A 7,738-nucleotide genomic window follows, 5' to 3' on the forward strand; every position below is an offset into this window, starting at 1 on the left:
GGGCAGTGATTCTAGCTGGGTGTTAGAATCATGGGGGGAGTTGTTTCTGGCTCAGACTCCCAGTTCAACCTAGAACTCCTGGGTCAGCAAATCCTTGGTGTGGCCAGCCTGCCCCAGTCGGTGTGTGTTCACCTATATCCACCGCCCTGGGCACCGAGGTACCCACTTCTGCTGCTTCCAGCTGGGTCACCTGGGTTGAGGAAGTTAACATTCCTATGCCTCTATGTTTCCAGCTATAAAGTGGATGTCATCCCTCTAATAATGTGGCTTGAGGATTATACAGTAACCATGAAAGCATATTATTGGATTAGAAAGTTTATTAGGTAGGAAAAATTCATCAGCTTATGAGAGAGAGCAGGCGGTAGTGGTCTAAATAAGGTGAAAGTGAATTTCCATCCGGAGTCATGGCAGGTAGATTGATCGGGGCTGAAAGGCAGATCCATAATATCGTCAGTGACCTCGACTCGTCCTCTCTCTAGTCTGACATTCCCAGTGTTGTCACCTCATTGTCCAAAATAGTTCCTTGAATTCCGGCCATCACACTAAGTTCCAGTCAAGGAGGAGAAGAAGAAACATACCTTCCCATGCTAAGAGAACTTCCCGAGTCTCCGCATCACACTTCTACTTTGATGGCAGAGGCTGGGCTCATTCGTACAGGTACATCTAGCTGTCTAGGAGGTAGGGGAACCTTTTACTCTAAGAGGCAATATTGTGGAGTAAACTGGGTTATTCCAGAATACTGAGGAAGGAGAGAGTGGATGGGGGACAGTGAGCAGTGTCCGCTACAGAAAAGGAGCTTTGATGGCAGTCTTCTCAGATTCAGACCCAAGCTCCACCAGCCACTAGCTCTGAACAAGTTACTTAACCTCTCTGCATCTTGGTTTTACTGTCTTGCTGCCAGGTCAGCCTCAGCATTCCGAGTTGCTGGAATTACAGGTGCACACCATCACGCCTCGTCTTATGTAAGACGGGGAATCGAACCCTGGCTCCCTGGGGAGCACAGTGGCTTAGCAGCTTGTACCACTGTGGCTGGGTTCACGTTGCACTTTTCTTACCTGTAAAGTGATAAGAATATTATATTTCACAGAAAGTGATTATAATAATTAAATATTTCAATACAAAGCACTACATCTGGCATACAGTTAAATTCTCTGTAAGTGTAAGATATTAGTATTATGATTTCAAATCTCCTCCTCTATTCTGTGTAATTACTAATATCTGAGAATAAAATGAGTCTGGCCCAAGGCTATTTCTCCCCCTCTTGAACTTGGTGCCACAGTGTTTTCCACTGGCCTTGAACTTCCCTCCAGCTGACTCCCTTTGGTGGTTTGTGGTATGGTGGCGGGATGAAGCCACTGCTCTTTCCTGAGTTTCTGGAGGGCCTTAGGTTTCTAGCTAATGAATACCTAAGTCACTAAATGCCTGCTAGTTGAGCGCATGGGAGCCTGGCTCAGGGGGCATCAGGAGACAGGAGGGTATGAATCACAGCTGACAGGTTCAGTGTGACATGGACAAGCCAAGTGGGCCCTGGCCAGAGCACATGGAGCTTCTGCTAGGAGGGGTTCACAACATGAGGTGCCAGGCTTGCTTTGCTGTGTCGCCTATGGTAGACCTTAGAGGATATGCTGGGACAGGAAGGAGGTGTTTGTAGTTCATGGTGGTTTGCTGGTTCATGGTGTCCTCTGCAGACCCACTGTGTGCTGGTGTGCACCAAACTTGCAGGAGCCCCATTCTAGCCAGGAGAGGGCCATGATCTGCAGTTCTGGCTGCAGCTCTGCACTTGCCTGGTCTATAAGGAACCCTCACATCTATGAGCTGCAGGTGGCGGCCCACCCACATGAGTGGAACGGAGGGCACATCAACTCGTGTTTCTTCTGCCTGGAAAAAAATCCTCATTTTCTTTCTGTAAGGATCAACTTCTGAATACAGCAGAAGTTTCTCATAAGGAAACTCTTTGCCTGTATTGTCTAGAATTTTGGGTTTAAGATGTAACTTGGCTCCTGTCCGGACATGAGACATTCTGGATGAGGCTGTTGTGGATGGGGACCACGGTAAGTGATGTCACCTTTACCTAGAAGAAGGTCAGAATATAGCTAGAGAGACAAGACAGATATCTACAGGATGAGCTAAGGGAGGGAAGGAATCCCCAGGTACCACGGGGTATTCGGTTATCATGAAATTGTGTGTTTAAGTCCGTCCATGTCTCTGGATTGACTGCGATCGATGACGGTCAAGAGGTTGTATATAGGGACCAGCAGTTGGCATAATGGCTATGTTGCCGGATTCCCATGTAGTTGACTGTGGTTCAAGTCCTAGACGTGGTGACTTAGACTCACACTGGATGTGTGTGCGTGTGTGCCCAAGATCCTGAGAGGAAAATGGAGGAGAAGGGATTGCAGCAGGGCCATCCTCCCCTGGGGGGTGATTTCTTGCTTTCCATCTCTCTGTCTCTCTCTGTCTTTCTGGTGACAGCATGCACCCTATAGCAAAAACCTCTCTCAAAAAAAAAAAAAAAAAAGAGGTTGTATATAAAGTGCTTCGTGAACTGTAGGGTCCTGGTTAGAGAATGAGCAGGGACCTGCCTGAACTTGAAGCACAGGTGGAGCAGAGGAAGGGCTTGGCAGGTGGGGGCCGCACAGGTGCTGCTGGGAGGCTGGAGTGAGCGTGCTCAGGAGAGACAAGGGTCTCCTCAGGTCACACTGCAGAAGCTGGTCTCCATCACTCCATTTTACACGCTGGTGACCCAAAGGGGGACTGCTTGTCAAGACTGGCTAGCCACAGTGGCTCTGTAGCCCCTTCCACATACCTGGCCTGTTCCGAGCTCACAATCACAGCCCAAGGTCCCCAGCTCAAGTTTTACAATTCATCTTTTGAAATATGACCTGCTTCCTTCTGCACAGGGTTAACAAAGTCAGGAGGTTGCTCTTTAGTACTCTCTAGAGGTTTTAGGGTGGGCTGGGAGCCCCAAGGCCAGCAAGCCACACTACCTGGAAACTGGTTTCCAGATTTCTTGCAGAAAAGATTTCAGAGAAACAAACAAACAAACCCAAAGCGATGCAATAAAACTAAGTTAAAACAAGTGAGGAAGAAAAGCAAGGCGAGGTACAGAGGGGAGAGGAAGACGACCCACAAGTGAGGCCCTTGCTAGCAGGACATACTGCAATTTCCTGTGTATCTGTTAGAGACGGACCGTGCCTTTGGGTCTGCACCACGTGAGCAGGGACACAGAGTCTGTCATATGATCTCTGGTGCCTCTAGGAGAGAAATGGTGCCGGGAGAAGGTGCCCCTGTTAGGGCGGTGCTAATCTTAAACTAGCTCGTCAGACAGCAGGTGGCATAATGGTTACAACGCTGAACTCCCTTGTAGTTGGCTGTTGTTCAAGTCCCCGACCCAGTGACTTAACACTCATGCCAGGCACATGTGCGTATGTGCCCAACATCCAGAGAGGAGAATGGAGAAGAAGGGATTATGGCTTTACCATACACCCGCAGGGGGCGGGGGGGGATTTCTAGCTTTCTGTCTCTCTTCTTTGCAGTGTTTGCACATGCCCTATAGCAAAAAAATCTCTTTCTAAAACCACCCCAAAACAAACAAAAAAAAGCGTCCGTCTTTTGAAACCAAAGAATCTTGTTTCTCTCTCCTGACTGCCAGACTCACACTTTGAGCAGCAGGAAGAGTGAGAAGTAACTGAGTCTGGTGTCTGCCTTCGCAAAAGTATTTTATTGGTTGCCAAATCAGTGTAGGATAGGACAACCGGAAACTGCAGGTGGCTGCAGGAGCGGAGGAGCCATCCGATGATTAACTGCCCGCCTGGTTCTTCCGAGCCTAGCCGAGACTGACAGCCTGCCAGGGCTGCAAGGAGGGCCGCAGGGCGGTCAGCCCGGTGTGTGAGCCTTTCCGGCTCTGCTCTTGAAGACATCTCCATCCTGGAGGGCCGGGAGCCAAGAGGCTGCGTGGTCTGAGTAGTTACTTCTTCAGGGGGCTGGCTGCGGTGCAGGAGGGTGCTTACCAAGGAGCTGGAGCCAGGGAGAATGAGGCCCCACTGTAAACTAAGACGGACAGATAGGAACCGTGTAGCACCTGCTCCAGCAAAACATGAACAGTTCTGCTTAGAGTGTTTTGTGGTCAGAAAAAGATGATCACTGGCTGCCTTGAATCCCATCCTGGAAGCCCTCTGAATAGGATGTGGAGATTTAAGGTAGAGGGTGAGTAGGAGGAAGATGCTCTTCTCTCTGCCTTTTCCTCACTTTCTATTTTATACACACATGCACACACTCCCTGTGGTGTCTTAAGTGGAAACAGTGCATCTGGAAGCAGCCTAGAGTGCCAGGGGCCACAGAGAGCCCCCCTGCAGTAACTGAGGGTCCTGGGAAGGCCACGGCAGGTCTTGCTGAGGAGTTGTGGCTTCCCACTCCTTTCCTGCAGTGGTGGCTTCCGGGTGGCCCTTGTCAAAAGCACTTAGTCCTGACAGAGCCAGCTGGGGCTTCGCCACCTGACTGCCGCAGTCAGTCAGTGGTCTCCAAAGCCTTGGTCTGTACTGAGCCTGGAGATTCAAGAAGCATAATGCAGATTCCAGGATGTGAGGCATTCTGCTATGTGGTGGCCAGAGGTGCTAGGGGCTGGGTTCCAGAAAACACTTCCTTCCTTCTGGGCCTCTGGAGCTTGCAGGAGTGTGCTGGGCCCTTTAACACGTCCCTGCTGCAGGTCGTGGGTTTTCTATTCCAGGTCTTCAGCTATTCACTGGGTATGTGAGGCAACCTCAGTGCCCTCAAGGCACCACTGTCAGTCAAATCAAGGCAGACAGATCCCGTATGTGTATTTTTGTGCAATAAATCTGAATAATGAATGAATAAATAAATGAAAAAAATAAAACCTCAGCAAAAGCAGAAGCTCAAGATTTGGGGCAAGGAAGCACTTTCATTTACTGAGTGAAGATTTAGGATTTGATTATTTTCAGACCAAAGGGGACTGGGTTGTCCAGCCCACCCTCCCTGTGTAACTTGCCCTCTAAAATGTCAGCCATGGGGCTGGAGGTTGGGAGGGGAATCTCTGGAGTAGTGGAGTGAGAGATGGGGAAGAGGATGTGTGGACAAGTGGAGGACAGAGGAATGGGATGAGGAGCCATGTCCAGACAGCTGCCTCCTGGTATCACACAGAAATCTCGAATTGACAAGCCCAAATTTAACTTATGGTGTTTGTCCCCCAATTACTTCTTTTCCACGATATGTTCTCCCCATCTCGAGCTCATAATATAGTGTTCAGGTCTGGCCAAGTCAGCCTTCACTTCCAGTTTTCTCCACTGAGATGGATCTGGGCATCCGGCTTCCTCCTCCTGCTCCAACACCTCCCTCCCCTCAGCCACTGTCACCTATCCCTGGGATCTTGCAGAAAGTGCTTCCTTGACAGGTGGCAGAGGGACTGCTGGCACCATTCACTCCCACACCGTCTCTGACTCCCAGGTCAGGCCCTCCACACTTCACTCCTGAATCTTTGCCTACACAACTCCTTTGCCTGAACAACCTACTCGTTTTTTGTTTGGCTAATTCAATTTCATTCTCAGGTCTCAATTCAAATATCCACTTTCTCTAGAGACCTTTCCCAGCCCCCCACCCCCACCCTTGACTGGATGCCCCAAAGCCTTGTTCTCTTGGGATCTTCCATCTCTGCTGTCTCTCATAATGTCCCTGTTTACTTAGCAGTCATTCCTAAGCCCTGTGAGGGCAAGAACCATATTTATATCATCTTGTGGCATTCTAGAATCTAGCAAAAGACTAAACACATTGTAGATATGCTATAAATGTTTCCTGAATGAATGAGGGAGTGGATTAAATGCAGTTCTGATAATTTCAAAATGTTGGGAAAAGAGCATGACACTAAACTCTAGCATCAGATCAAACTCTACTTGAATCCCATATCCGGGGGTGAGGGGCATGGAGGGTGTGTTAGGGCTTTTCAGAGGAAAAAGAACCAATAGCATACACAAACACAAACACAAACACACACATGGTCATGGAAAATATATTTTATGGGAATCACTATATGGATTAAAAAAATTTTTGAACCCAAGTTACTTCATACTTTAATTATATTTTCCATGAACATTTTGAAGTCCCCTCGTATATTGGATGTATATATAAAATATAATATATAGCAAATATATATAATATGTAAAAATGTAAATAATACCTATAAATAGAATGTATACAAATACTCCTAAACTTAATAACAAGGGTATGTCCAGATAAGCCTATCATAAGTTGAAAATATTATAAGTTGCACTCATGACCCACTGCCCCTCCAGTGCAATTGGGTAGGTACACCCTTCTCTCATTGAAAGACCCATCCTAAAAGAACACATCTGGGAAGAAGAATTGTTCTTTTCCACTGATACCAAACAATCCATTTAAAAAGTAAAAAGAGTGTGCTTCATCAGATGACTAAAAACCAATGCAGATGCACAAGAAATATGAAAAACACGAGAAAATATTCCTCCCTCAAGGGAACAAAAACTCCTTTTCACCTTTGGACAGCACAACAAAAGTCACAGATATGTCAGAAAAAGAATTCAGAATATTCATAGTGACAAAACTAAATGAGATGCAAGAGAAAAGAAATAACAAACTCCAGGAGATAAGGAAGTTCTTCCACAACTTGAAGGAGGAGATAGGCACCATTAAAAATAATCAAATGAAACTTCTAGAGATGAAGACTGTAATACAAGAAATCAAAACTTCTCTTATCAGTATTAATAGCAGATTAGACTATGCAGAAGATATGATCTCTAATTTAGAAGACAAAAACCTCTGACTTAGACAAAATCACCAAGAAGAATCGCCCCCTTCCCCCAAATGAGTATAACAGATGGGAAATACTAGATACTACTGAATGCTCAAACATATGAATAATTGGTATCCCAGAAGGTGAAAAATCTAAAAAGGGCATCAAAAATCTATTCTATTAAATACTTGCAGAAAAATTTTCCAACCTAGAGAAACGTTCAAACATCCAGATCCAGAAATACAAAGGACCCCAAATAGAATCAACCTGAAAAGAGCCTGTCCATGGCACATTGTAGCCAAATAGGTCAAAATTGCAGATAAAGAGAAGATTCTAAAAATTGCAAGAGAGAAACATCAAGTTACTTATAAAAGTTATTCCATTAGACCATTAGTCTTCTCAAGTGAAACAATGCAAACATGGATAGAATGGACAGATACATTAAAAAAGCCACAAGAAAAACAATTTCAAGCAAGAATAGTGTAACCCACAAGTCTTTCCTTCATACAGGAAGAAAAACTAAAATCATTCTCAGATAAACCAAAACCTAAAGAACTCACCAACATTAGACCAGCTCTTTAAGAAGTACTGAAAGGAATGCTATATCAGAAAAACTAAATAAGGACAAAGAGAAACAAGAGAACACAAAACAAACGAAAACCAAGATAATGATTAACAAAATGGCACAGAGACAAGTCTGCAAATAGTTAACGCTGAATGTAATGGAGTAAATGCACCAATCAAAAGACAGACTGACTGAATGGACAAAAAGACCAGAGCCCTCTATGCTGCCTGTAGGAAATACACCTCATGGCTAAAGACAAACATAGACTGAAAGTCAAGGGTTGGGACCGGCAGTTAGCGTAATGGCTATATCACTGGACTCCCATGTAGTTGACCACAGTTCGAGTCTCGGACCCAGTGGCTTAAAATCCACGCCAAGCATGTGTGCGTGCATGC

The 7,738-nt window shown here is 45.9% G+C and overlaps 1 long non-coding RNA gene across 1 annotated transcript; it reads right to left on the reverse strand.

Annotated features, from left to right (window-relative positions):
- Positions 1-302: 302 nt before the first annotated feature.
- Positions 303-7,374, reverse strand: LOC114006816 (uncharacterized). The gene is made up of 2 exons (XR_003548491.1): positions 7,339-7,374; positions 303-1,055 (listed from the first exon to the last, which is right to left on the reverse strand). It is a non-coding gene; the product is annotated as an uncharacterized LOC114006816 (long non-coding RNA).
- Between the last annotated feature and the right edge of the window lie 364 nt (positions 7,375-7,738).

Source organism: Tupaia chinensis, unplaced genomic scaffold (genome assembly GCF_000334495.1).
Source record: "Tupaia chinensis unplaced genomic scaffold, TupChi_1.0 Scaffold000088_1, whole genome shotgun sequence".
NCBI lineage: Eukaryota > Metazoa > Chordata > Mammalia > Scandentia > Tupaiidae > Tupaia > Tupaia belangeri.